Source organism: Cervus canadensis, chromosome 1 (genome assembly GCF_019320065.1).
Source record: "Cervus canadensis isolate Bull #8, Minnesota chromosome 1, ASM1932006v1, whole genome shotgun sequence".
In the NCBI taxonomy this organism is placed as follows: Eukaryota; Metazoa; Chordata; class Mammalia; order Artiodactyla; family Cervidae; genus Cervus; species Cervus canadensis.
In genome coordinates, this window is record NC_057386.1 from 119862417 (window position 1) to 119889276 (window position 26860).

The following is a 26860-nucleotide window of genomic DNA, read 5'->3' on the forward strand; positions in this document are numbered from 1 at the left end:
GGTATCTGAACAAAGTGAGCAGAGCGAGGGACTAGGTTCTGGGCCTGTCCGCGTCCAGCCGCCGTCCTCCCCTCGGCGGTCGGCAGGGTGAGGAGCTGCTGGAATGGGGTGGGCGAGCTGGTGAGCGGAGGTGCTCCAGGCCCGTATCTTCTCCAGGCATCGCAATTATCTCTTGGTGCCTCAGTTCTTTTCTCCACCCGGGGACTTATCTCGCCAGAAGTCGGGGGTGAATTTGTAAAACAAACCGTGAAACGCCCCCACCCCAGAGGCGAGGTGACTGGCTCCAGTTCAGGGGTGTGGGGGGGGGGGTGCTCAGCAAGGGTGAAGGGGAGGGACGCAACCGGATCTCATCCACCAGACCTGTCGCCGAATTGGTAACTGTTACCGCAGGTCCCTGTCCGGGTCAGAGGACTCCCCAGACCCACATTTCCCGATTCTAGGGGCCAATGAGTCGGGCCATCCGTGCTTAGACTGAGGGACGTCTTGGGGACAGTATTCTTTTACCCTTCCTAAGCTGGGAACTTCCTCCAGTGGAACCAAGAAAGGACTGCTTGCGGGGCCTAGGGGGTTAAGAACGCCCAGGCTCGGGTTGTTACGTGTGTGTCTGTGTGTAGGTAACCAGCAGAGCCCTCTCTTACATTTTGCCTCGTGTACCCCCTAAACCCCCAGCTCCCAGATTCCGAAGTGGGAGCAAGGGGGGGGGGTGTGAAAACTGCAGTTCCATTGTGGGCCAACCGCGCCGAGATAGGGGCGGAACTTTTGAGGCGACGAGATTTTTCCAGCCTCGCATTTTTGACGCACATGGTTAAGAGCGCTTGGCGCCAGCGCTAAGAATTCCCTGAAGTCACCAGAGAGAATAAGAGTGGTTCTGCGAACTCCGTCTGGCTTGCCATCTCGCCCCTTTCTCTCCCTTTCGGTCTGTCTTTCTTCTGGCCGTTCTCTCGGCCTTTCTCTGCGGTGATGGAGCAAGAGCGGCGGGGGTCAGGGTGTCGGCTCACGATGCCCCCTCCCGCGTCCCTGGCGGCCCGACCCCAGAGGGTGCGAGAAGCCCAGGCCTTTCCCCTTCTGACTCCGACCACCGAGGTCACCGCAGGGTTTTCACCAGTCTCCGGAGGCAGAAACCCGCCCTTCCCCCACTCTGCTGGCCGCCGGAGCCTGGGGCCGCACCGCTGGGCTTTCAGCAGCGGCCCCAAACCCGGGGTCTGGTTTTGCCTGCACTCGCCGGCCAATCTCTGCTCCGACGCACCGAAGAGAAGGAAAGTAATTCTGCAAGCACGAGATGACCCCCTCCACCCCCACCCCCACCCACATCCACCCAATCGGTGTCCTAAGCGTCCAGAAGCCCAGGAAGAGAGACATTTTACTCGGTTGTCCGCATGCTGGCCTCCCTTCGGTTTTGGACTGTGGGAGGGGAGCTTGCTGATTTCACTTGTAAATATCTCGACTTGCCTTTGGCCTCAACGGTGGAGGTGGACTTAACCGCGATTTCGGCCCCTTCTCTCACGTGCCTGTTTTTGCCCATAGCTCCACCTTAACCCTGGGGTCACCCCAGTTGCCACTCCAGCGCGCCACAGAGGAAGGCGGGAGAGGAAAGTTTGTGGGGTTCTGAATCGAAAATGTCGACATCTTGCTAATGGTCTGCAAACTTCCGCCAATTATGACTGACCTCCCAGACTCGGCCCCAGGAGGCTCGTATTATGCAGGGAGGCCGCAGTAACTGGGGATCAAAAGCGGGAAGGTGCGAACTCCTCTTTGTCTCTGCGGGGCCGCCGCGCCCCCCTCCCGGTGGGTGATAAACCCACTCTGGCGCCGGCCGTGCGCTGGGTGATTAATTTGCGAACAAACAAAAGCGGCCTGGTGGTCACCGCATTCGGGTTAAACATTGGCTAGCGCGTTCCGAAGACTTGTGCCAGGCCTGGCGGCTGGGACAACTTGTAGGCCAGCGCGCCACGGGCCCGGGCTTTTGGGCTTTTAGGCTCTAGCTGAGGGCTCTACCAAGGTCATTTTTTACCCCCCTCCATGCAGACCCCCTCGATCTTCTCCGTCTCTCTCCGGGCCTCACGTTCAACAAAAGACAGACGGGGAAATACTGAAGCAGCCTAGCCTGCCCCTGGGCAGAGCCTGAGAAACGGTGCTTTAAAAGAGCGGGAAAAGGAAGCCAAAATTTGAATCCGAGAGGATGCGCCGAACTTCTTGTGTCCCTTCAATATTCCTCCGTCTTTTGCAAAGAGTATTCACCTAATTGTAGGCCTGATTTTTTTTTTTTTTAATCTCTGCAAATCTGGGATGTCTAAAGTGTTTAAGGTGAAGAACAGTATGAATGCGGATTTTAAAGTGGGCAAGGGGCGAGGAGGAGCCTCAGAATAAATGTGCACACGCGCGCACACACACACGCACGCGCACGCAACCAAATCTTCTATCCTCAGGTCAGGCCACGCAAGAGGCAGAGAAGCACCCCCCCCCCCCGCCCCTTGCCAAAGAATCTCCCTCAGGAAGCCTCTGAGGCTCCCACTTTTCCTTAGAGCATCCTCTGCCTCCCACTCTAAAGGGGGGCAGATCGACCCTTTTGTGACCTAATGGTGTTTATCTGGAGTTTACAAAAACCCCGGCGGTGGGGGGGGGGGGGTCGGTGGGGTGGAAGGGGAAAGGATGGTGGGTAGGCGGGGTCGTTTACTTTGGCAAGTTTGCTGTAAATATTCTTTTCAGCATGTGTGAGGTCTGGCGAGGGACTATTACACGCTTATTCCCCCTTAAACTTTCACCCACCGTTTGCTGCGCAGAGCTGTTTTTCAGTCCGAGGTGTCGCTGAACTGGGAACTCTGTTGACATAAGGACATCCAGGGGTTTCTCCAGGAGGGTCTGGGGCCTAATTAAGAAGTTTACTATGGAGGTCGGTCAAAACGTAAACTTTCTCTGGGGAGGGGCTTTCTGGGTAGAGACGGCTCCCTGTTTCTGGCCAGGGCCCCTGCCCATGGGATCCCAGGCTCTTTTGATAGTGACAGACATTGAAACTGACTAGGTGTCTGCTTCAGGACTCCCATCATCCTTTGCATTCAATTCCCCAAACCCTGGAGGTGATTTTTTTAGCGGGCACCTCAGGGAGGCAGCTCCCCTGGGATGAGTGCCTAGGTTAAGTTCCTCCAGCAGATAGCAGCCAGCACCCTTCTTTCCACATTAGCACCCCTGTGCTACCCCAAACCCTGACTCTCTCACACGCAGCTCTGAAGTCAAAGGAGGACTTCATGGACCTGGGAGGCTTGGTTTTCCTCTTGGAGTTTCGCATCTTTCCCTGCCTTCCCCCTGCAAATTTGCTTTAAGAGCCTAATGCCTCTCAGGTCTGGAGGCTTCAGGATCAATCTTTTTGATGGAGAGTCAGTTTCTCCATCCTTGTTTCCCTCCAGAGGTAGGCACAAGAGTCTTGGTTGGACCAGACAGGACACCCATTTCTGTTTCTCTTTCTTCTGCTTGGGCTATCCTCTCTCTCTGTCCATGTCTTTCAAAATTCCAAGACTGCAGATTTGTGTTCTTTGTTCTGTTTTCTTCTACTTTCTCTTCTCTTTCTGGCATCCGTCTAGTTCTCGGCTTCTATGACTCCTCAGTCTCTACCTCCCAGCCTTCACTTCTCTCATTCTTTTTTTTTTTTTTTAATTTGTATTTATTACCTTTTCCGTTCTTTCTTCTTCTCTTCTCTTTCTATTTTCTCTGGCTTTCCTGGTCCTCTCTGAATTCTCTTCTGCCTTTCTGCATTTCTGTATTGCCTCTGTATCCACCCCCAACTCTTCCTCTTTTCCAGAAATCAAGACAGGCTGGAGTTACCTCTCCCTGGGGTTCAAGCAGACACCTTCCCCTCATATCCCTGGTCAGGACGATAAGGTGCCCTCCAAGATAGAAGAATGCTGGGCCCATTTGTGTAGATTTGAAGTCTCACTTTCTGCTTTTAGTACTCCCCAAACCACCCTTTGCCCAGGGCTGGCCTCTCACCTCTGCTCCAATGCTCTAATCTCCCATCCTTTCTCTCTCCCTCTCCTTTCCAAGGCAGGAGCCCAGGGTGAAGGGCAGCATGGCAGGTTCTAAAGCCCCAGTTCCCAGCCTCTGTCTGGCCCCAGCAGCACAGGGCTTTCCTGTAAGGCACATTTCCCTGTCCTCTGACAGCCCTCTAAATTATTGATCAGGGCGATTCAGTGCAAGAGCCTGAAACGCGCGCGCGCGCATGTGTATGTGTGTGTGTGTGTGTGTGTGTGTGAGAGAGAGAGAGAGAGAGAGAGAGAGAAGAGTGTCAAAGTTGTCTGGCTTGGGGGGGAAGCAGTATTTTTAGTACAGAGGTTGACTTTGGCGCCAGTTGGTTTATGCTGTTTCTAGAGCATCATTCGTTATATACTTAATCCATGCTTATCATACCTCCCTTTAATGTAAATATGTTTTTGGCAGAGGCAGAATGAAAAGATTTCACCCTCTGCATTATTCTTATTAGCACCCACCTTTCATCAAAGCAGATCGCTCTGCGAAATGGCAAATTTGTAAACGACCAATGATTTAGAGAAGTTGGAAGGGAAGCAAGGAGGGAAGGATGAAGGAAGTAGTGTGTGTGTCTGGGGAGCGTGCTTCTTATACATCTGTGAAAGGATTTTTCCCTCTCTCTCTCTGTCAGGAACAGGAACTAATTGTGGTTTCCTAATTTCAAACCATTCTACATCTTCAGTGCTCTCTTTGTGTGTTTTACCCCGATTACTTAAAAAAAAGAAAGAAACCCAAGATAATGCAATGGATATTTCTTAGTCCAGCAGAAATGAGTTCACTGGGAAGAGGCTGGGAATTTTTCCTCTCATCTTATCTGATTCAGCATCTGCAAGGCGCAGAGCCAGAGCTGACTTCGGCCTCAGGCACCGGGCACTGTTGACCACCCAAAATCTTTCTTCTTTCAACATCCTCTTTCCAGATGTCTCAGTCGAGACAGGTAAGGGTGTCAATGGCACTTCAGCAATCTGTCCTAAGAATGTAGCCTCAGGGAGTGGTGGGAATCTCGGGGACAGAATATTTCAAAGGGTGAAGGGAAATAGACCGATGTATTCTCCAGTCCCCAGTTGCAGACTGAGGGTGTCCACTGACTGAACAGGAGCCCCTAATTCTGTGACTTTCTGCTTTTGCTTCTGTCCATTATTTCTGGTGGTGTTGTTAGGTGCCCCGGGGTGGAGGGGCAGACAAGGTGGGGGGAACAAGGGACTGGGTAAGTGAGAGGGCATGGCAAATCGGATGACTGCTACAACTGTGAGGGAGGTTGACAGGGCAAAGGATCAGCTCCTCTAAAGCTGCTGAACTAACTGTCCCTGAGTAGCCTCAGACACGTTTCCTCAATTTGAGCACAATATCCATTACTATTTCCCGTACTGGGTTTCAATTAAAAAGGATGAGAGCGGAGAGGGAAGGCTGGAGATAAATGAAAGGGACCAGTGAGCACCCAAGTTTTGTGTATCTGTATGTGTGTTTTTCCTCTTTTCTTTCCGTTTCTTTCTTGGAGCCTCTCCGCTGTTTCTCAACAGTCAGCCAATCTGCCTGTGTTCCCACAGGTAATGCCTTCCTGTCTCCCAAATCGAGTAGGTGAAGAGACGGGAAAGGAGGTAACACCGACAGAGAATCTTCTATCTCCAGTGAAGCCGCAAGAGATCTAGTTGTGTGTGTGGAGTGCCTTTGGGAAGGACTTTGCCTCGCCTGTGTAGGCATGGGGTTTCAGATATGGGAGGGATATGGGCACTGAGGGTTCCAGCCTTTTCTGTCATACTGGAAACTAATCAAATCCCTCCTTCCTTGTACAGTCTTATGGGCAGTCTACCCTTTTGCGGTTCTAAGACACAGCGTGTTTGGCAGCTGGTTTCACCTGCTTCTCTGGCATGCCTGGCAGGTAGGGGGGCTTGCTACCCCAGCTTCCAAGGCCAGGATTTGGGTTGTGGATGCAGGGTCCCGACTCCAGGCCTTAGCCCGGCTGTCACTCTCCCAGCGAACACATCTCTCAGAATTTGGAATCAAGCACCAGCTCCTTTTCTGCCTCCGTGTTCTGTGATCACTGACCCTCTACCAGGGCCACTCGATGCACCTCTGTGTCTTAATTACCTGACAGTCTGGGGACCCTTTTCCTCTGTGTCAGTAATGACTAGATACCTCAACAGTGGGACTTCATTTTAAGTCAGAGATATCTTGCTCCTGACCTAGTCATCCTGTCCTCCAAATAAGACATAAATCCTGCCCGAGTTTTTAGCATATTCAGGGAATGAACCGGTAGGAGTCAGAGCGACAGTTCTCTGGCTCTCAACCAGAGCTGAAGGCTTGGGTGAAAGTTTTGGCCTTAGAGATGCCAAGAGTCTTTAAACCTCTCCAGCTTGGCCTTGGAATACAGAAGGGTTCCAGAAGTTTCTCTCTCTCTTTTTTTACTTGCAAATTATCTTACTGTCCTTTATTAGGACATACAAGAACTAATGCAAATGTGATGAGAAATAGCTGTCACGTTTGTAAAAGCAATTTTTGAACTCACTGTTATTCTCTTTTTGGATTTTCTTTCTTTCCTTTTTGTTTTTGAACTTTTAATTTTGTATTGGGGTAGAGCCGATGAGGTGTGAAGGACTGGGAAGCCTGGTGGTCTACAGTCCATGGGGTCGCAAAGAGTTGGACACAACTGCGCAACTAAACAACAAGAGCTGATGAACGCTGCTGTGACAGTCTCAGGTGACCAGCAATGGGACTCAGCTATACAGATGCATTCTTCCTTTTTAAATTTGTATTTCTGTTTTAGGGGAGGAAGAGAGAGTGAGGGAGGCAGGGACACACACAGACATAGAAAGAGGGAATGTTTGGAATTATGAGAGAGCTTTTCCTAAGAGTTGCTTTTGCTGGCGCCCAGGCCTCAGTACGTTTCATCTCCAAGCCAAATACTAAAAATCCTGGCGGGGCGCTTGGGAGGGCAGACAGGAGCGGCCTTCCCGATCTAGAAACCAATCTGTCCCCTACCTTTCCTCCTGACGCCCTATCCTTGCGCTTGGGAAAGGAAAACTTCGGGCCCCAGGACGGAGAGGGAGAGAGTGACAGCCCAGGGCTCCCCCTGTAAAGTGCTTTGGGGCGATGGTTTCCCCTCCCCTTCCCTCCAGGCGGGGGGTTTTCACCCCCCTTCCCCTTACCCGGGTTCCAAATACGGAAGCTGGACGTGCTTCGCTGCGGCTCCAGGCCTCGCCTAGCGCGGTACCTGAGAAGACGCTCGCGGCCTCGGATTACGGGTGGAGGGGGCCGCGATCCGGGGTCCCCAACGCCCGCAGCGGCCGGCGGGGAAGCACAGGGGTACCGGACGAGGCTGGTCCGCCCCGGGCCTCGGTGGCGACAGGGTCCTGTCAGGCACTGGCTCCCCGCGCGGGTTACCTGCCTTTCCTCTGCGGCGGCCGGGGCGGGGCGAGCCGGCTTCCCGGGTGGGAGGGCGGCCGACCTTGCCCGCGGAACTCACAGATTCCCCCCCAAACTAAGATCGCGGGGATTCAGTTAGGCGCCCCTCACCGCGAACCTCCCCCACCACGTCCGATGTGTCTTTTTGCAGCCTGGGTTCCTAACTCCCGCCCCGTTCCGTTGGGAAAGGATTAATGGGGTGGGTGGGAGGATAGTAATGACCTTGGGAGGGGGCACTAAAAAGGAAAGAGTCGCGTAGCACTCTCTGTCTCTCAAAGGGGTGGAAAACCATTGCAAGGGAGAGAGCCTCCTGGGAGAAAAACCAGGCTCGGAGGGAACCAGGCTGAGGCTGGCGAGATTTTCTGCGCGCGAAGGGAGGGTGGAGCGGAGGGAGCCATCTCCTCTCCCGCCGCTGGGGTGTGTTTTTACATGTTCTCTCAGCAGCAAGTTTTATAAACAGGTCAGCCCTATGCTGCCAGGGATCTCTGGCTGCCAGTGTGGACGCCTCTCTTTCCCCCTCGCCCCCTCTGCAAGTCAAACGCGCAGGAGATGCGGGTGGGAGTCCGGGCGGGGGGTGGGGCACCACCTTCCACTTTTGACTTGGAGGGTATATCTGCTTTTGAAATAGCTTCTCATGTCTTCAGAGGGTAAAATATGAGTTCCCCGCATGTCTGAGTCTGGTCTTCTGGTACCTCAAGCAGAATTTGGGGAGGGAAGGGAAGGGGGGCTGTTCTAATTACCTCTGAGCCGAGCGGGGGTGGGGCGGGGGATTCTGTCTTTTCAGTCTGGTCCTGCTGGGGTGCCCCGGCGTATTATTAAACCCAGACGCTCCGTCCAGAAGTTGGGGCCATGCGGAAAAGATTTACAATTAAGCCAATTGGGGCCGAATACAACCATCCAAAGTTTGCAGGTGTAAATAATGCCTTGCTTTTTTTTTTGTTTGGCATTCCAAGCGACTTCATTTCAAAACCCACCCCCCTTCCACCCTACCCACCCATGGCTGGGCTCTATTTCTTTTGGGGGAGAGGGGGAGAGAGTGTAGCAGAGTTAGGCTTTTTCTATTAGACAAGTTAAAATATGATGTTGCATTCACTTTTATGTCAGTGTATTGATGTCGTGGATAACCAGGACAGGCTCCTCTATTTCATTTCTCTGTCTAGAATTGAGAACTGTTGGAGTCAATGAAAGGCCTTTTGAGAGTGGGTTATGAATTCTTTTTTTTTTTTAGGGAATGGAACAGATTTTTATATAACAGATATTGGAGTTGGATTATTTTACGGATTTATTTTTTTTTAGGTGTAGAAATTTGAGTGAGAGAGGATAAGAAAAAAACAAGGAAATTGCCTTTAGTTCGTATATCAGAATACCGCCCCAAGCTGCATTTGGGGAAGAAGTGGTCTTTCAGACAGCAGTCAGATGCCTTCTAGAGCTTCAGTTTAGATCTTCCTAGTATTTGAAGAAGGAAATGGCCACCCACTCCAGTACTCTTGCCTGGGAAATCCCATGAACAGAGGAGACTGGTGGTGTACAGTCCATGGCGTCGAAAAGAGTCGGACATGACTTAACGACTAAACAACAGCAGCGATTGGAGAGCTAGTTAAACAGTGTATGGGCCCAACTTCAAGGCTATACTCCATTGCATTATTTAAACAGAATAGAATATGTGTGTGCCTCTAGGATGTTCTATGTGGGTACAAGTGTGTATATGTGGACTTCCAAGTAGCCCCAGGTGGGAAATGAAATCTCGGATTTAAAGATGCTTTGCAATCACACCTCACGGGCAGACTCCCATTTGATCAATATAGACAGAATTAAATTTGTTTTGCTGCTACGCAGTTACTCCTTTTCTCTTGGAGCAATAGTCTGTTACAAATTACCAGGAAATTGGAGAACGTGCCCCCACCCCAACTGTTTTTCAGTGCTCTCAGTCTTGCACTAACCCGCTCAGTAATATATGTAATGTGTGTGTACACAGGCACTTTTCCAAAAAATTAGCGATAACATTCCAGCTGTATGAAGAGTGATGTTTTTCTCCCTTTGCAAGTAGGGCTCGATCTGTAGCTGAGTTGCCACTCTGAAGACCTATTCCCTGGGGACTGACACCCACGAGAATCTAGAAGTAGGAGGCTTTCCAGCCCTGGTTGCATGCAAAGGCAGGGAATCAAGGCGCCTGACTGCAGCCAGTATAAGGTCATAGGTGTAGAATTAGGAAGGCAGGACTTAACATGTCCGCAACAAAAAGAGAGAAAGCGTCAACCCAGCCTGGGGTGAAACCCCTGAGCCGGCACAGGAAAAGTTTCTAAGCAGTGGTGGAGCAAACACTATTTTTTGCCTCCTCTTTCCTTTCCTTTCCCTCCCCTCTTCTTGAAAGAACTTCCCTGTCCAGTGCATATGTTGGGCATAAATAAACAGGGGGCAGTGGGGGGGGGTGATTATTGAATGCTGGGTGAACCCGAATCAGCCTTAAGCAATCGGGGAGTGTGTGAGGAGGGTAGAAGATAGACGTGTCCTAATTTGGAGTGAGAGGGGGTGGATGGAAGGGACCGACTCCAGCTTGGAAACCTCCTCGATCCTTGCGGCTGGAGGGACTCGCCAGGACCCTCTGCCCAGGGTGCCCTTGCTGTCTTGCCGCTGGATGGCGCTGGGAGGAGATGAGGCTGGCAGGCACTTGTCCTCCTGTGCCCCCGAAAGGTCTGAGCAAATCTCCGCCAATGAGCGGGGTTGGGACTGTGGTTCTGAGCCAGCGCAGTGGCAGTCCTGATGCACCAGGAGGTGGGAACTGTTTCTGGAGTCGGGGGCGGGAGAGGGTCACCCAGAGACCCACCAGGTCTGGAAGCTGGACAAAGAGAGTATGGGCAACAATGGGGAGGTGGGAAAAGATGGTTCTCAGGGCAAACTAGTGCCTCATTTCTTGGGTGTCACCCGTTTACCTAGAAAGGTGTGTGTGTGTGTGGGGGGGGGTGTAGATGAGGGAATGGTCTGGACAGGAGGTCAGCTAGATAGGTATGGAGATTTGCAAAGCGTACAGGCTTTGCAGGACCTCATTGTCCAGTGTCACTTTTTGCAAAGGTCAATTTAATGGCCCCCTCCTCCCGCCGCAACCCCCCCCCCCCCCGCGCCCAGGTATGCTCCGTCTAATTGGAGTGGCTGGCCTTCCTGACTGGAATTGTATCTGGGATTGAGACTCTCAGGGCTGGGGTGCACTCCGATCTCAGGCTGCCTGGGGATGGGGCACTGCACATTGCCAAACTGACCTGAGTCCTCATTTGGGAGTGTCTGTCTAAAGGCATTTACGACCTCAGGCTGGCTGTTCCGCAGCCAAAGGAGGAACTGCGGGCTACAATTTGGAGAAGAATAAATTCACGTTGAACTTACTGAGCACTTACTATGCACCAGGCACTGCGTTAGATGCTGTGATCTTGTCAAAAGTTACTTACAGAGCTAGAAAAAAAAATTAACCAAAGAAGTTAATCAGTCTGGGTGTGTGTTTGTGTGTGTCACTCAGTCGTGTCTGACTCTTTTTGACCCCCTTTGCAAACTGTAGCCTACCAGGCTCCTCTGTCCATGGTGTTCTCCAGGCAAGAATACTGGAATAGGTTGCCATTCCCTTCTCCAGGGGATCTTCCCGACCCAGGGATTGAACCTGGGTCTCCTGCATTGCATGCAGGTTCTTCACCCTCTGAGCCACCAGGGAAGCCCAATCACTCTGGGTAGGAGTGTCTAATATCAGTTCTCCACCTTGAAAACTCCTGGAGGGATAAGACTCCTCACATCTCTAGCTCTGTTTGGGAGGTGCTCAATAAATCATCCTTCAATACAGGAATGAAAATGAATGAAGAAAAGGAAAGAAGTCGAAATAGAGGTGATTTTCTGTGCATATGAAAAATAAGTGAACACTTCAAAGAACACTTAAAAAAAGCATCGAATTTGTAAGCTGTTCTCCCAAACAGATCCTGACATGAGACAGTGAAAAGATGGCAGCGGGAAGAGAAATTTGGTGTAATGGACAGAACCATCCACTTGGTCATTCCACAAAATCCTGACCAAGAGAGACGTCTCTGCCATGCACTGGAGACACGGGTGAGAACATGGGTCTTCCCAGCTTGATGCATATGGTCCTGAGTTTTGGTCACTGTGGTTTAAAAAAGAGAGAGCGAGATCATTCCCATTTTAAAGATCAGGAAAGTTGAGGCCGAGGAGAGATGGTGTCGGGAGAGGACTCAAGGTCTTGAAGCAGGAAGGCTGAACTAAAGTCGGCCCTCAGCTCTTCTGTGCTCTAGGGAGGCAGAAGGCTGGGTGATTTTTGCTCCTGGGGAGTGTGGGAGCCCTGGGAACCCCGGCGGTGCTGACGAAGTCACCTCGGGCCGGCTTGGGGGGAACGACAGAAGTTTACACCCTGATGATGTTGCAAAGACCACCCCAGCTCTGCTTGTCCCACCTCCAGCCTTGGGGCTATGATGAGGTTATCTGACCTCCGAACTCTCCCATCCGTTGCTTCCTGTTTAGCTCGTTCACCTAGCCTAGGACGGAGCAGCTCTGCTGCTTTTTACAGACCAGAATTTGTGGGACAGAAAGCTAGGGAGTCCCATCCAAGGTCGCCTGGCTAAAGAATGACAGCAAAGAAGACTTTACGACGACCCCTCCCCGCCAGGGTTTTTCGGAGTCTGTCCAAACCTCTCTTCTCATTAGTACCCCAATGCCGTGTGCAGTCGGGGCACCTGCGGTGGGTTCATCAAGTGGTGGTTGATTGAATAAACTTAATTCTTATTTGGTTCTTTTGTTTTAAAAATTGCACAAACAAAAAAATGGATCAGTGATCGAATAAAGGGGAGTGGGTTGAGAAGCTCATTCCCCCGACTGGCTGCCTGGCGGTGGGACAGCCTTGGGTCATGGGCGTGCCCTCGCAGCGGCTAGGCTACTTCCCACCAGCTTTACAAAGACGGTTGTGATTTCCTTCGGTCTATTTTTTCGTCCTAGACTTCGTTGGGGTGATGGATGGAGGAGACAAGCTGACCCACTGTGAGGTCAATACAATCGATGCAGTCCTCCATGGACGACCTCTCGGAAACCGCTCGAGTGGCTGCGTGCTGGGTTCCACCCAAAAGCTTTCGGGATTTCGGTTTCTCACTCCCACGCTGAAGTTACCGCACTGGGAGGAGGATGGGGGTAGGTGGGCAGGAAGAAGCCTCCAGTCTCACCCGAGGGAGCCTCTGAGAACAGCGGGTCGGGAGAGTGTCTCCGCTCCCAGGCAGCCGGCCACGAGCTCAGGAAAGTCTGGTAAATTTCGTTCCGGAGCTTCCTGGCCTTGGAATCAGACACCCGCCAACTTTTCCCAGCGGGTCGGCTGTCCTTAGCCCCGGGTTCCTCATCTGCGAAATGGGTTTGTTACGAAATACTGTTTATTGGAGAGAACGTCTGTGAAATCCCCTTGGAGGATGATACTGTTCTAAGACCTTTCCCATACATCGGCTCAGAGAATACAACAATCTGAGGAGGCGGGCGTCTTTCACGGGTCTCCATTTCCCAGATGAGGAAACTGAGGCATGCAGAGAGATGTAGACTTGACCGAGCTGGGACAGGCGGTGAGCCCCTCCTGGAGCTGAGATTCAACCTGGGGAGGGTCTAACTCCTTGTCTGGCTTTTAACGACAAGGTCATAGGTGCCGTGTGCGCGTGTGCAAGCACACACACACACACACACACACACACAGTAGGTACACAAAGGCGATCTTTTTCTTTGCCCTTTAGGGAGCACACATTCCATGGAACCCTTTCCCAAGCACATTTTGTAAACTGCTTTGATCCGTAGTCTCTTCCTTCTGGAAACAAATGCAATGGGGGTGGGGGGGGGGAATGTTCAAGTCTGACAAATCTTCTTAAACTCGGAAATCCAGAGCTTTCAAGACAATTTTTTTTTTTTTTTTTTGTACGAAGGAAGGAGGGGGACGTGTGTGTACGTAGAATCAATATGGGCCAGACAGCCCTTCACAAAGGGACTCCAGGCGGGCGCCTCGGCAGCACGGCCCCCGCCCCACCGCCCGCGGCGAATTAATTGGGCCCTGAAAGAAGGGGCAACGTAGCTTCCAGTTAATTAGTCAAGAAATGAATCAAGCCCCAGCGGCCTGGCAAAGGCCCCTGGGGCGCGGGTTTTGTGCAAGCCAAATTGGTCGGTGGGGCGCTCCCCTTTGGGTCGGGTGGGGCGCGGCGGGGAACAAGGCTTGGGCGCCTCTGGCTGCCCCGCGCCCGGCGCCCTGCACCCCGCACCCCAGAGCGGGCTCCCGCGCTTCCTCGGGCTCTCGCTTTCATCGTCTGTTTCCTTTTTTTTGACTCCCTCCGTCCGCCTCTCCTTTCCCTTTTCGTCTTTGCCGTAGCCCCTTCTCCTGGAACTTTCCTCGCGGTTTCCCATCCCGTCTCCCAGCTGCGTCTGGCTCCAAGCTCTCCGTTTGGGGAATCTTCCTCTAAAGCCCCTGCCTCTGCCTAGCACATTTGGGGCTGGGTGGTCTGGGAACGGCGCCGGGGATGTGGAGAAGCCCGGACTTAGGGGACACAGGGTGGAAATAAGCCCTGGCTTTGGAGCCCTGAGGCCTGCTGTGTGTTCCTAAGTACACAACTCTTCATCCTTGGGTCGCCTAGGATCCAGGTTCCCCGGCTATGGTTAGGAGAACCCTCTGAGATAATGCAGGGCTTTGAAAGGGTTCGATAACCCATGACCCGTGTCCTCAGGCGATGAGGACTTAGGATTGAGGCACACCTGCCACACAGAAGCAACTGTTGAGCGCCAGCGGTATGCTTTCCTTATTTCTTTCCACCATGCCTCCTCCAGTCACTCTGGGTAACCCAGGCAGCCAAGATCCCGGGTATTTTCCGTCAAAGCAGCTCTGCTGGAGAGGAGACAGGGGAGACACAAATTGTTAAACTCAGTTATTTCCAGGTCTTTTTGTGCCACGTACCAGCGGCCTCTCCTGAACTAAAGGGACGGAACTGGGGGCTCACAGATGTGGACTGATCCTCCTGGAGTCACACAGCAAAGGGGAAGCAAGGCTGAGACTTTCACCCTCAACCAGGCGTTCAGTGCCTTGATTCGGTGCTGCCCTCTGAGCCCGCGAAGAGCTCAGGCGATCCTCAGAGGTCCTGCTGGCCTGGCCCGGGCTCCGAACATTTATGTACAGGAGGAGGCTCGCCAGAATCACCTTGCCTCCTCCAGCTTGGAGCTAAGGCCCGAATTTCTCTCCAACTCTGCATTTCTTTCCCGTCTTTCTTTGTCTTTCGAGGTCCGTCTCTACTTTGGTCTCCCACCCACCAGTCTTTTTCTGTCCCCTTCGACCCGCCTTCGAATGCACGGGGCTGAGGTCAGAATCTCTCCCACTTTCTTCCAATTATCCAGGTAGCTGCTCACATCTCGCGGCTTGGAGCGGGGTCGACACCCATCTGCCGCCAACCGCCAGGATCGGAGCCACAGACGCAGATTCGCAGACTCGATTCGATTCCATGCCCTCGCGTCTCTGCCGGCCGCCCCCCATCCCCAACCCCTCCCCAAACAGCAGCCACCCGGTCCTAGGAGAGACCCCAGCGGATGATTCGATGAACGCCTCAGTTCCACACAGGAGCCCGCAACCGCGTTTTTTCTTTCTTACTTTGCTTGCTTGACCGACTTTGGCTTCTCTCAAGGCCCCGAGGTGCCTGCGCCGCGCTTGGCTTTGCCTCTCGAGGCAAGCCGGGGACTGCGGTTTCCGCTCGCCACGTTCCTGCCAGGCGCGCACGCAGGGGCTTGGCGAGCTTGGCGCGCGTGTTTGGCGCGCACTGCTTTGGGCCTCAGTTTCCCCTCCCCTTTCGGATCAGTCAAGCGCGAGACGAAACGGCTGGGACGGGAGGCATGGCCAGCGGATTGGGTGGTGGCGGGCGCTGCCGCAGTTGCTGTGTGTGGAGTTAAGCCTGGAATCACGGCCGCCGCGCCTTCCCTGTTCATCCTCTCCGCGGACTATTACTCACCTCCACGACCCTAGTCTCCTTCAAGTGCCACCAGCAGTCTGGTGGAGCTCGGTCGGCGGCATAGAGATGCTGGCTACCTCAAGGCGAAGGCGAGCCAGCAGGTGCAGGCAGGGCTGGTTCCCTGCAGTTGCCGGCTCCGCAGTCATTGCTGGTGGCCTCAGACAAGCTTCGTTCCATCAAAGTGTTGGCACACACCTCCTACTGAGCTTTAAAAGGGGGCCTGTTAGAGCCTTGGAACTTTGGAAGAGTCCCCTAACTCTTCTGAGTCTCAGTTGCCTCCTCTGAAAAATGGGGACAATAGGTCCTGCCGCGGAGGACCAAGGCAAGGAGTAAATGAGACCTCTTGTGTACATCACTCAGTCTAACCCCTGGTACATAGTAAGTGCTCATTAAGCATTAGCTGTTTGGGCACCCTAATCTTGCTGTCTCTGTATATCATACAGCTATTTTGGTAAAATAGATACACTTAGTATCTACTTAGTATATATGCATTTACTAAATGTATAGACTCAGTGCATACTTAGTATATCACCTAGACGTGTGGTCAGTCACTTCAGTACTGTCCGACTCTTTGCCACTCCATGGAGTGTAGCCTGTCAGGCTCCTCTGTACTTGGGATTTTTCCAGCAAGGGTACTGGAGTGGATTGCCATGCCCTCCTCCTCAGAATCTTCCCAGCCCAGGAATCGAACCCCTGTCTCCTTCATTGCAGGCAGATTTTTACTACTGAGCCACCAGGGAAGCCCAGTATATCACATATACACTAAAAATATATACTATGTATGTTTAGAGTATCTTTAAGACATATTTTTTTTCCTTAGACCACTACCTAGCATATATTAGGCCCTTTCTCTATTAGCATTGCTTTTACCCAGTTCTTTAAAAAAATTTTCTTTTGGCTACACGACATGGCATGCATAACCTTAGTCCCTCCATCAGGGGTCCAATCTGTGCTCCCTGCTTTGGTAGTGTGGAGTCTTAACCGCTGGACCGCCAGCGAAGTCCCTCTTACCTAGTTCCGTTTACATCTCAGCCTGAAGTCCCATTCCTTGTCCTTTCCCAAGTTGATCCTGTAGTGATCAAGCCTCCCACCCCAGGCTTCATGCTGTTGCAGGCTACTTTCCGGAATCCCAGGATCTCAGCACTGCAAGTGACTCCAGAAACTGTGCTCCCTTCTTGCCCTTGCACGGGAGTTCAGAGGGGCTTGGAGACCAGGTTCCAAAGCCTTTTCAGCCCCGGCCATCTCCATCTCCTGACAGGAGAAAAAAGTGTCTCTGTCTATCTCTTGGGATCTATTGAGGGAAAAGCACTTGTGGAAAATAAAAGAATATGGTTGGGTGCCTGGAGCATCCTTGGGCAGAGCCCCCAGGGCAGAGAGCTCTGTAAATGAGGAGGGGCCTATGTGTGACCTGGGATGGAAGGGATGGCAGGCCCCTGGGAGGGTTCCTGGATGCCTCCTGGCTCTCAGCACAGCTGTGTGTGGCTGACTACTCTCAGGCTCAGACTGCAGCTGCCCAATTGCCGGTCAGCAGCAGGAGCCCACAGTCCCCTTCCTTGGTCCTCTAGGACATACTGAGACCGCTTTTCAGCCTGAGAGTGAATGGCATGGTGGGGAAGAGAGAGATGAGAAAGGAGAGATGGAAAGATGGAAAAGGAGGGTGACTGCAAGTGTGGGGAGAAGCGAGTGAGAGCAAGAGAGAGAAGGGACACTTGGGGAAAAGGGAGGAAGGAGAAAACAGAGGGAAACAGACACCCACCCAGAGGTGGACAGAAACCCTTCACACCTGGAGAGACTGGGAGAGGCAGAGAGAGAGAGAGTACTCAGGAGACAAAGAGAGAAGCAACGAAGAGGCGCAGAGAGGGGAGAAAAGAAGGAAGGAGCTTGGAAAGGAATGTCCCAAAAGAGACAGAAGCGAGCTAGTAGGGAAATGACAGCCCAGGGAAGCTCAGCCACACCCCCCGGGCCCGCCCTCCCGACATATTACTTAACTTGCCAGGAGATTATCTAGTAGAGTATAAATGCCTCCATTAAATCATGATTGAACTCCTCCAACCGAACAATTCCCGAAGTAGCCTCCAGCCCTAGGGGAATATGGTTTTCAAAACCCCTCGAAGCATCAGATACCAGCAATTTAGGAGATAAATTATCATTCACTAGGGGTTTCCAGGGGCCCCCTTACAAGGCCTTTGGGGTGGGGGTGGGAGAGTGTGTGGCTAAGAGCCTCCCAGTCCGTGCAGGAAAAGACGCAGCATTTCTCTCTTGGCCATCAGATTTGCCTGGAAGCCTCTCTCCTCCCCCAGTGCACAGCCACCCAAACCCACAAGGATGGTTGGGCCGATAGGGTCCAAGGTTGGCCAAGAAGAGGAAAAATTCTGCCGGAGTCCTCCAGATTCCCAGAGTGCACTGGGCGAGATGGAGAGGGGCTCTGCACGCAGTTGCTTAGCTGCTCCCTCTGGAGAGGGATGGATGGAGTGTTGATGGAGAATGTCCCCAGTGACACCTGGGAAAGCAGACTTTAGTTCAACCAGGTGGGCGGGGGAGGGGGGCGGTGAGAGACAAGGAGAAGGGTTAGATACTGGAGAAAAGCCTAGTTTAAGGCAAAGTCTCCCCACTTCCCCGTCTCATCACTCCAACTAGTTGACCAAATAAAGTAGGGCTCGTCTTCCCTCTCACCCCATGCGTCTTCCTCACTGGTCTCCCAGTGTGCTGAGAAAGGTATTTTCAAAGGTAGCAGATAAAAAGATTTCCTTTTTATTCCTCTTCCTCCCACTGTTTCCACCTCCTCTCCTTGCAAGACTTGTTTGCTTTGCTTTAACAAACAGCTTCTAGAGTTTGCTTTAAAGGAGCACTTAAAAAAAAAAATTGTACCCCGAGGGCAGGCCAAGTGTTAACTGCTTGTGTGTGTGTGTGTGTGTATGAGAAAGAGAGAGAGAGAGTATGTATGTATGTGTTAGGCCTCCTGAGTGGGCTTGTAGTTATAAAGGGGACCTGCTTCAGGTGCAGAAAGCTGGGAGGGGGGAGTGGCGAGGAATGCCTGGACAGATTTACACCTGTCCTTACAGCTGCCATCGACAACACTTACAGCCTCCAGAAATGACCCTTGGTGCCGACTTGTCTGGAAGCCATCAGGGTTAGTTTTGAAGCAGGAGCCTTCAAGTGGACCAGAGGGTAAAGCTCTGCCCAGCCCCTCCCAGCCCCTCTTCTCTTGCTATCCTCAAGTGCTGCCCCTCCCCCCTGCCCACCAGCCCCCCCCGACCACCCCCCCCACCTTCTCTGTTTCCTCTGTCAGACACAGATCATCATTTGACTTTCTGATCCCTTGGTGCTACCGGCTAATGAGGCCGGGGCAGGGCGCAGAGCCTGCAAGCCAGTGCATCGCGGCCACCCCCCTGCCTCCCCACAAGGAGCTGGGTCTGGCCCCAGGAATCTGTGCCGGGGGGTGGGGTGGGGATTCCTAACTCTACCCTCCAGCCAGTTCCTGCCCCCTGCCACCAGCCCCACCCCAGCCCACCGACCAGACAGTTTGAGCGACTGACTGATAATATCCAGACGCCTCTGGAATTCTGCTTGCAGTCCTCCCAGCGCTGCTCGACCTGGTCGGCAGAAGTGGGGGCAGTGGGCAGCAGGCATTCTGCGGTGACACTTGTTGCCACCTCTCAGAGGCCGATGAAAGGCCCACTCAGCCCGGCCCTTCAGGACGGGGGACCCTGGAGCCAGGGCACTCAGAAGACATGTTTGACACCCATGCTGGGAACTTGGAGTCCAGTCCCCGACTTTCTCCGGTTGGCCCTGGCCCTGAAGAGGTCTAGGAGGCTGAGAGGCGGGCAGATCGCAGGCCACTGGGGTGGGGGGTGGAGGGGCGGGGAAGTCCAGCACTTTGCCTGAGAAGTAGCAGGCACTGAGCAAGTACCCAGCCTTGATTCCTTCACTGGCAAAATTGGGAGGGGTGGAGGAGAGAGATGTGAGAGCATCTTCATGTTTATATATCTTGGTCTAACTTTCACAATGATTTCCTTAAAGTATATTTCAGGCATCTTCTCACTTCTTTTTTTTTTTTTTTTGGCCATGCTGTGTGGCCGGCAAAATCTCAGTCCCCTGACCAGGGATTGATCCCAAACCCTCTGCTGTGAAAGCTTAGTCTGAAACCACCTGACCACCAGGGAAATCTCCATCTGCTGACTTTTTCAAAACACCTAACTTGTTGAAATTGAAACCTTTATCTGGGTACCGTAAATCAAACTCGTGTCTCACTTCCCAGAAGTAGAATGAAAGTGGAGACTGGTGGAAAGAAAGCAATATGACAAGGCTCTGAGCAGGGCGCTAATTGTTAGAAGGGTGATCAAGACAGGTAGGTGGGTGCTCATTTGAGGCTGGACTTAGTCTGAAGGTCCCAAAAAGAACTGAAGTGGGACAGGGCGGGAGGGACTTCCCTGCTGATCCAATGGCTAAGAATTTTCATTTCGACTGCAGAGGGCATGGGTTCAATCCCTGATAGGGGAACTAAGATCTTGCATGCCACAAGGCACAGCTAAAAAAAAAAAAAAAAAACACAAAAAGACAAAGGAATTGAAAGAGGACCGGTTCTTTTTCCGGGGGATTTAGTCCCATATAATGCCACTTTCAGCACCCTCCCTTGTACCCTTTTGACATTTTGGAGATTACTCCGTATGCTCTCTTAGCGCTTTTTAATGGTACCGAAGCACAAAGCAGTCTTCTGCTCTGATTTAGGGTTTCTAGATTCTGCTGCTTTATGAGCCTCAGAATCATGGCTCAAGCCCTCCCTTCATTTTCTCCATCACCACTAATAGCTTTACCACCTTTCTGGGCCATGGACTCCTCAGGCAATCTTGTGAAGCCTGTGGATACCGCCTCAGAATTCTTTTTCCTTTTACAAGAGATGGGATAACAATTTTGAAGAAAAGAAATATTAAAGATATAAAAGTATTGAGACTTCCCTGGCGGTCCAGTGGCTAAGACTCCACACTTCCAGTGCAGGGGGCCTGGGTTTGATCCCTGGTTAGGGAATTAGATCCCGCGTGCCACCACCGAGAGTTTGCATGCCTAAACTAAAGGTCCCGCATGCTGCAATTAAAGAAACTGCATAAGATCCCACATGCTGCAACTAAGACACTGCATCCAAAAAAAAAAAGCATAGTGATACATGTGTACCAAATTCATTAAATCAGACAATCTAGCCATGGTTCTGACACTGTACATTTGAAATCAGGATGAGCAAAAACAACATTTGGGGGGTCTTGGTCATGCCTGTAATATGGTTATGAAAATATCTGTGATGCTATTGGCGACCACGTCACAGCCAGTGTGAGTCCTCCTGGGGGTGGTCACCTGGATTCACAATGGAAGAAAATACTAATTTCACTGTAAGTCACCCAAGTTCACAGATCCCGGAATTCCCTCTGGGGACACCCCTGGAAGAGTTCATTGGAGGACACCAGGGTAAGCACCCCTGAAGTGCAGAGGGAATAACTTGGGCTCTTGGTCTCTGCGAGGGACAGAAGAAGGTTCTCATGGGAAACAGGCCAGCTTTGAGAGCTGATGCAATCGCCAGATACCACGAGCTTGGGCAGAAAGGAAAGGCATTATCAACAGCATTTCAAGAAATATTTCTCAACAGGCCCAGAGGGAAGAGAGAAGTCCGGCTTGGGATGGTTTGTCTCAGAGAGGGGAATTTTCTCCCCAAAGAGGCCACCATCAGTGTCCCTATCGTAACATACCCACGCTCTGCCCCTGGGATGATGTTCTGGGCAACTCTGTAACCTCCAAAATGTCTGCTTTCCCACCTACTTAACGGATTGCTGCCTTTTCCCCTCGACCAACGCTGTAATACCCGCACGGCTACTTTGCCCCAAAGGATTTGCGGACAGGTCTGACCTTAACATTGGGTAACCCCTTCATAAATGTTAAGACACAGGACTGGTGCATTTTCTGCCTTTAGACAAAGCACTTAGTCAAACCTCTGTGATCAGGGAAGAGAAGTTGCAAATGGCCCCAGGACAGTACTTGTCACCGTCCTTGGCAAAATACAGCTTAAAGAACTCGGAGTTCCTGGGACGGGCACTTGGAGGCCTGTTTATGGGATAACCGCAAACTGGAATGCTGGAAACCGTCAAAACACCCTCACATAAATCAAGTGTAGCTTAACACTGAACAAGGTAACCTCAGCAGATCCTGGGGTCCCAGCAAAAGGAGAACAAAAGCATTTATGGATCAGCTACTCTGTGCAAGACCTATGCTCTATTCTTGGCCTGTGTTACCTGAAGTTCCCATTACAAGGTCTAATATTCATTTTTTCAACTCATTCCTTCATTTAGCAAATATTTACCAAGGGTCCACTATGTATGTGTCTCAGGCTAAGGATATAGCAGCAGCCAAGCACATAAAAATAATTGTCCCCTAGGACCTTCTAACAGGAGAGCAAATAAAAAGAAACAAAAACAGACAGGGAAAATAAATGTCTGGTAGTGAGGAATCAAATGAAAAACAAAAACAAAAAAAATCAGAAAAAGGAGTTGTGAGTGGGGGGTGGGGGCTTCATTTTTATTTTAGTTATTTATTTTTTAAAAAGATTAGCCATGACATGCAGCATGTGGAAAGTGGGATCTTAATTCCCCAACCAGGGATCGAACCCATGGCCCTGCATTGGAAGCACAGTCTTAACCACTGCCAGGGAAAGTCCTTAGTATATTTTACTTCTTTTTTAAAATTTCATTTTTTTCTTAATATGGAGGATAATTATCATATTGTGATGGTTTCCACCATACATCAACGTGAATCAACCACATTTACTTTAATTTACTTTTCTTTTTTTGGCTGCATTACGAGGCATGCAGGATCTTAGTTCCCTGAACAGGGATCAAATCCATGCTCCCTGCAATGGAAGCTCAGAGTCCTAATCACTGGACCACCAGGAAAAGTCCTGGGGGCTTCATTTTTAAAGGAAGTATGAGAGAGAAGACAGGTGTGGGAGATCCAGCTCTACCTAAACACCTGGTGGGTTCTGGATTCTGAGCCAGGTACCTCTATCCATCATCTCCATCATTCTAGGTCTTTCTTATTTTCATCCCTGTTTTATTGTTGGGGAAGGTGAGGCTCAGAGAGGTTAAGTGACTCATGAAGGTCTGCCTATTGCAGAGTTAGAATTTGAACCCAGGACTCAATTGCTCTTTCTTCTATCTCAGGCTGCCTCAGACACATTCCCGGGAAGACAGAAGAAAGGAAGAAGCAAGAAGGTCATGGAAGAGTAGCAGAAGACCAATGGGTAAACTTGACCCTGTGAATCCTCAGCTCTGTCTTTGAAGATTGGGGAAACTGGGGCCCACACAAGAGAAGTAATTGTCCAAGGTCCCAGAGGAAAAGAAAAAATCCTAATGGCTACACGACTTAGCTCATCAGCACCTCTTCTTCTCTTGGGATCATATGGCAAGTCAGTTTGGTGGTCTGTGCCTCAGTTTACTTATCTGTAAAATGGAGCCAAATAGTCACCCGCAGTTGATCAACAAGAAAGACGAGATCCTTCAGGAGAGATAATTTATCCTAATACTTGGCACAGAATTGATAAGCAATAAATATTAGATTTCTTCACTCCTTCTCAACCAGCCTGATCCTTGGCACCATTTGGTCCAGAGTAGGGGGTCAAATATCTACTTGTTTTTGTGGTCTGAGTTAGTGATCTCTAAACGTATATATCTATTTTAAAAATTTTTTATTGGAGGATAATTGCTTTACAGTATTGTGCTGGTTTCTGTCATCCATCAACATGAATCAGTCACAGGGATACACATATCCCACCCCTCTGGAACCTCCTTCCAGCCTCCCACCCCGTCTCACCTCGCTAGCTTGTCACGGAGCACCGGGTTTGAGCTTCCTGCATCATACAGCAAATTCCCACCAGCTATCTATTTTATATACGGTAATGTATGTTTCCATGCTACTCTCTCAATCGTCCCACCCTCTCCTTCCCTCGCTGTGTCCAGAAGTCTGTTCCCTATGTCTGTGTCTCCTTTGCTGCCCTGCAAATAGGTTCATCAGTACCATCTTTCTAGATCCCATACACATGCATCCAAACATTTTTAGTGAAAAATCTCCAACACAAAAGAACAGAGCGACTGCAGCAGGAACTCCCAAATACCCACCACCAGTTCAATAATGATCAACTCATGGCCCATCTTGTTTCATTGATATACCCTCCCTGGATTGTTTTAATGCAAATGCAGACACTATATCATTTCATTTCTAAATACTTCACTATGCAGCTCCAAAAGACAAGAATAAAAAAATTTTAAAAACAGCCACAAGACTGTTATCACATACTGACCCCATAAGCAATCACTGGTTTTTTTTGTGTGAAACAAACTGTTAGTGCTCAGTGTTCCTCAGCCATCTCCATCCTCCTTATTGCATTTGGATTGTTCCAGTTGGGTTCAGAGTTGGGTCTACACTGATTCTGATTTTATATCTCTCACATCCACTTTCCATTTTTTTCCCCTGAAAAAAATTGTAAATGGGAATAATGGAATCATTCTGGCTCCTACCATTTGCCCACCCATAGTGTCATTTGTTACATTTCTCTGTCTCCTGTATTTCCTGTAGACTAGTGGGTAGAAAGAGATATTTGGTGAGCTTCAGAGTTGAATCTTTTGGCAAATCTGCTTCATGGATGACAGTATGTACTTCTGCTTTTACTATTTATTTATTTTTGGCCATGGTGTGTGGCTTGCAGGATCTCCCTGACCAGGGATTGAACTGTGCCCCCTTCCTTGGATGTGCAGAGTCCTACCCGCTGGACAGCCAGGGGACTCCTGGTGGCATGTACTTCTACCAAAAGACTCACAAAATCGCTTGTCTTTCTTCTCGGTTTGTGAGCAGCCGCTGAAGACCATTTTCGGCATGGATCCATCATTTCTTTAAGGGTTTGCACAATAGTGATATTCATTTCTTTCATTTCATCTTCATTATGTGAAATACTCCCAAATTTCTCAAGAGGACACCACATCACTAAACGCTAAAGTTTGAGCAGACATCATCCACTATCTACATTTTCACGCTTTTCAATGATAAACCTCTTCGACTGGATTTGACGTATGATATATAATTGAACTGCACTCAACTGGAAATTAAAAGCGATAACCTTTGAAAACAAATGTGCCTAGAATTTCTTCCTGCAGTCGGTGGTCAGTCCATTCCTAATCCGGGGACTGTGGGCAACTTTGTCAGGAATTTCTTTTCCCTTTTAAAAATTTTATTGGAATACGATTGATTTACAATGCTGTGTTCATTTCAGGTGTAAGGAATTTATTTCTGCATTCAGTCAGGAAGTTCAGTTTGCCTCTTGCAAACAAAATGAAAAAGGAGCCCGTGAAGCTCTCTGAAAATGTTGATTGATCTATGGGACCCCACCCCCGCAACCCGCCATCACCCCCTACTTTTCACCAGTGCTGGGAGAAGGGAAGGTCGGTTTGGGAGAATCCTGAGCAGAGAGGGTTTACAAACTTGAAGCTGCTTTAGGGAAAAGTGTATTGTTTCTGCTTTCATTTTTCATGTCAAAGTCCTCACACCATCAGAGCACACGGGAGACTTTAAACAAACCACATTGCCCCCAGGTCTGCTTCTTGAAGGAGGGGATTTACTCTTTACCCCTCCCCCTGACGAGTGTTAACAGCAGAATTAAGGCTGGGGAATCTGGCAGGGGCTTGCTTGCAGCGGGGAAGGTGTGTCTGGGCTTTTTTGCAAGATATTAATCACTTGTTTATAGAGGGGGAAGAAAAAAAAAAAAAGAAAACAGGAGGAAGACAGTGGGGGCTGTTCCCTGTTCTGGGTTCCCTTCCAGGCAAACTCTTTTACCGCCACAAGTGAAAGTCGCTCAGTCATGTCCTTTGAGAACCCATGAACTATACATATAGTCCATGGAATTTTCCAGGCCAGAATACTGCAGTGGTAGCCTTTCCATTCTCCAGGGAACCTTCCCAACCCAGGGATCGAACCCGGGTCTCCCGCATTTCAAGCAGATACTTTACCAGCTGAGCTACCAGGGAAGCCCAACAATACCGAAGGGGGTAGCCTTTCCCTTCTCCAGAGGATCTTCCCGACCCAGGAATCAAACTGGGGTCTCCTGCATTGCAGGCGAATTCTCCAGCAGCTGAGCTATGAAGGAAGCCCTTGCACCCGCCCTCTGTTCTCCGGCGACCAGCTCAGCTGGTCTTGGCCCCGGGGTCCCGGTTGGTCACCTACAGAGGTGAGCGTGGAGGTGTATCAGTGGTGAGGGCCGGGCTGCCCCCCCTGTGCAGAGCTGCAGGCCTGAACTACCTTTAAGTATTTCCAGTCTCACCCCCACCTCCCCACACACATATACCCCTTTTCAAATGTACGTTTAATCACCATATTTCCCACGTTGACACTCTAGACCCATGTTCTGAAAACAAAAACAAGAACACTATTATTTTCACATAAATATTTACCTAAAGACACTGGTTTCCTATGTGGACTTGAACTTGGAAACCAGAACTGGAGGTGAATCTACTTTCAACTATAAACTATTTGGAACTGTGTCATCTATGGATATGTTAGTTACAAAGGGGCACATGTTTTTTTGTTTGTTTGTTTTTCCTGATAAAAAATTTAAAGTATGTTTATGGGATAAATCTGAAATCTAGAGAAAAACTTAGTAACAAACTCTAATAATAACCACTTTCCTTTGTCCCCTCCCCCCCATACATATTCTTAGAATAAATAAAAGTATTGTTTTCTTTGAGTGGGTTTGTGTGTATATGTGCATGCCTTCACGCATGCTCAGTTGTGTCCGGCTCTTTGCGACCCCATGGACTATAGCCTGCCAGGCTCCTCTGTCCATGGGATTCTCCAGGCAAGAATACTGGAGTGGGTTGCCATTTCCTCCTCCAGGGGATCTTCCCAAACCAGGGATCAAACCCACGTATCCTGTGTCTCCTGCATTGGCGGGCGGATTCTTCATCATTGAGCCACCTGAGAAGCCTTGCGTGTATATGTACAGGGTATCAAATCTAGGAGGTACAAAACAGGAGAGTGAAAAGTAATATTCTCTCCCATAACTCTCTCCATAACTCTATTTCCTCTCCTCATAAGTCACCATGGTAACAACATGTATCCAAGTGATTAATACACATGTGTATATATATATATGTATATATATATATACACACACACACACACACTAGTGTATGCATAATTTTCACTAATGTATCACTTTCGTCTGTTTTTTAAAATATATTATTCATGCCAGAATATCTTTTTTTCAGGATCCCTTTTTAAATACATTAATATAGAGAAATGTTTCCTATTAATAATTTGTATTTCATTCAACACAGAAGGAATCATCCTTATCAAAAAAGAGAGACTGAATTAGATGAAAATGGGCAATCCGCAGGGAAATGGTAGCACGCGCAGCGAGAGGTAAATCA

The 26860-nt window shown here is 50.2% G+C and overlaps 1 long non-coding RNA gene across 2 annotated transcripts in view; it reads left to right on the plus strand.

The window, feature by feature from the left end:
- Positions 1–25381, plus strand: part of LOC122423135 — a 27705-nt gene extending 2324 nt beyond the window's left edge. For both annotated transcript variants that reach the window (XR_006264094.1, XR_006264093.1), the window contains 3 exons: positions 22607–22686; positions 23156–23337; positions 24148–25381. This is a non-coding gene — a long non-coding RNA (uncharacterized LOC122423135). The remainder of the gene's footprint in view (positions 1–22606; positions 22687–23155; positions 23338–24147) is intronic.
- Positions 25382–26860: the final 1479 nt, after the last annotated feature.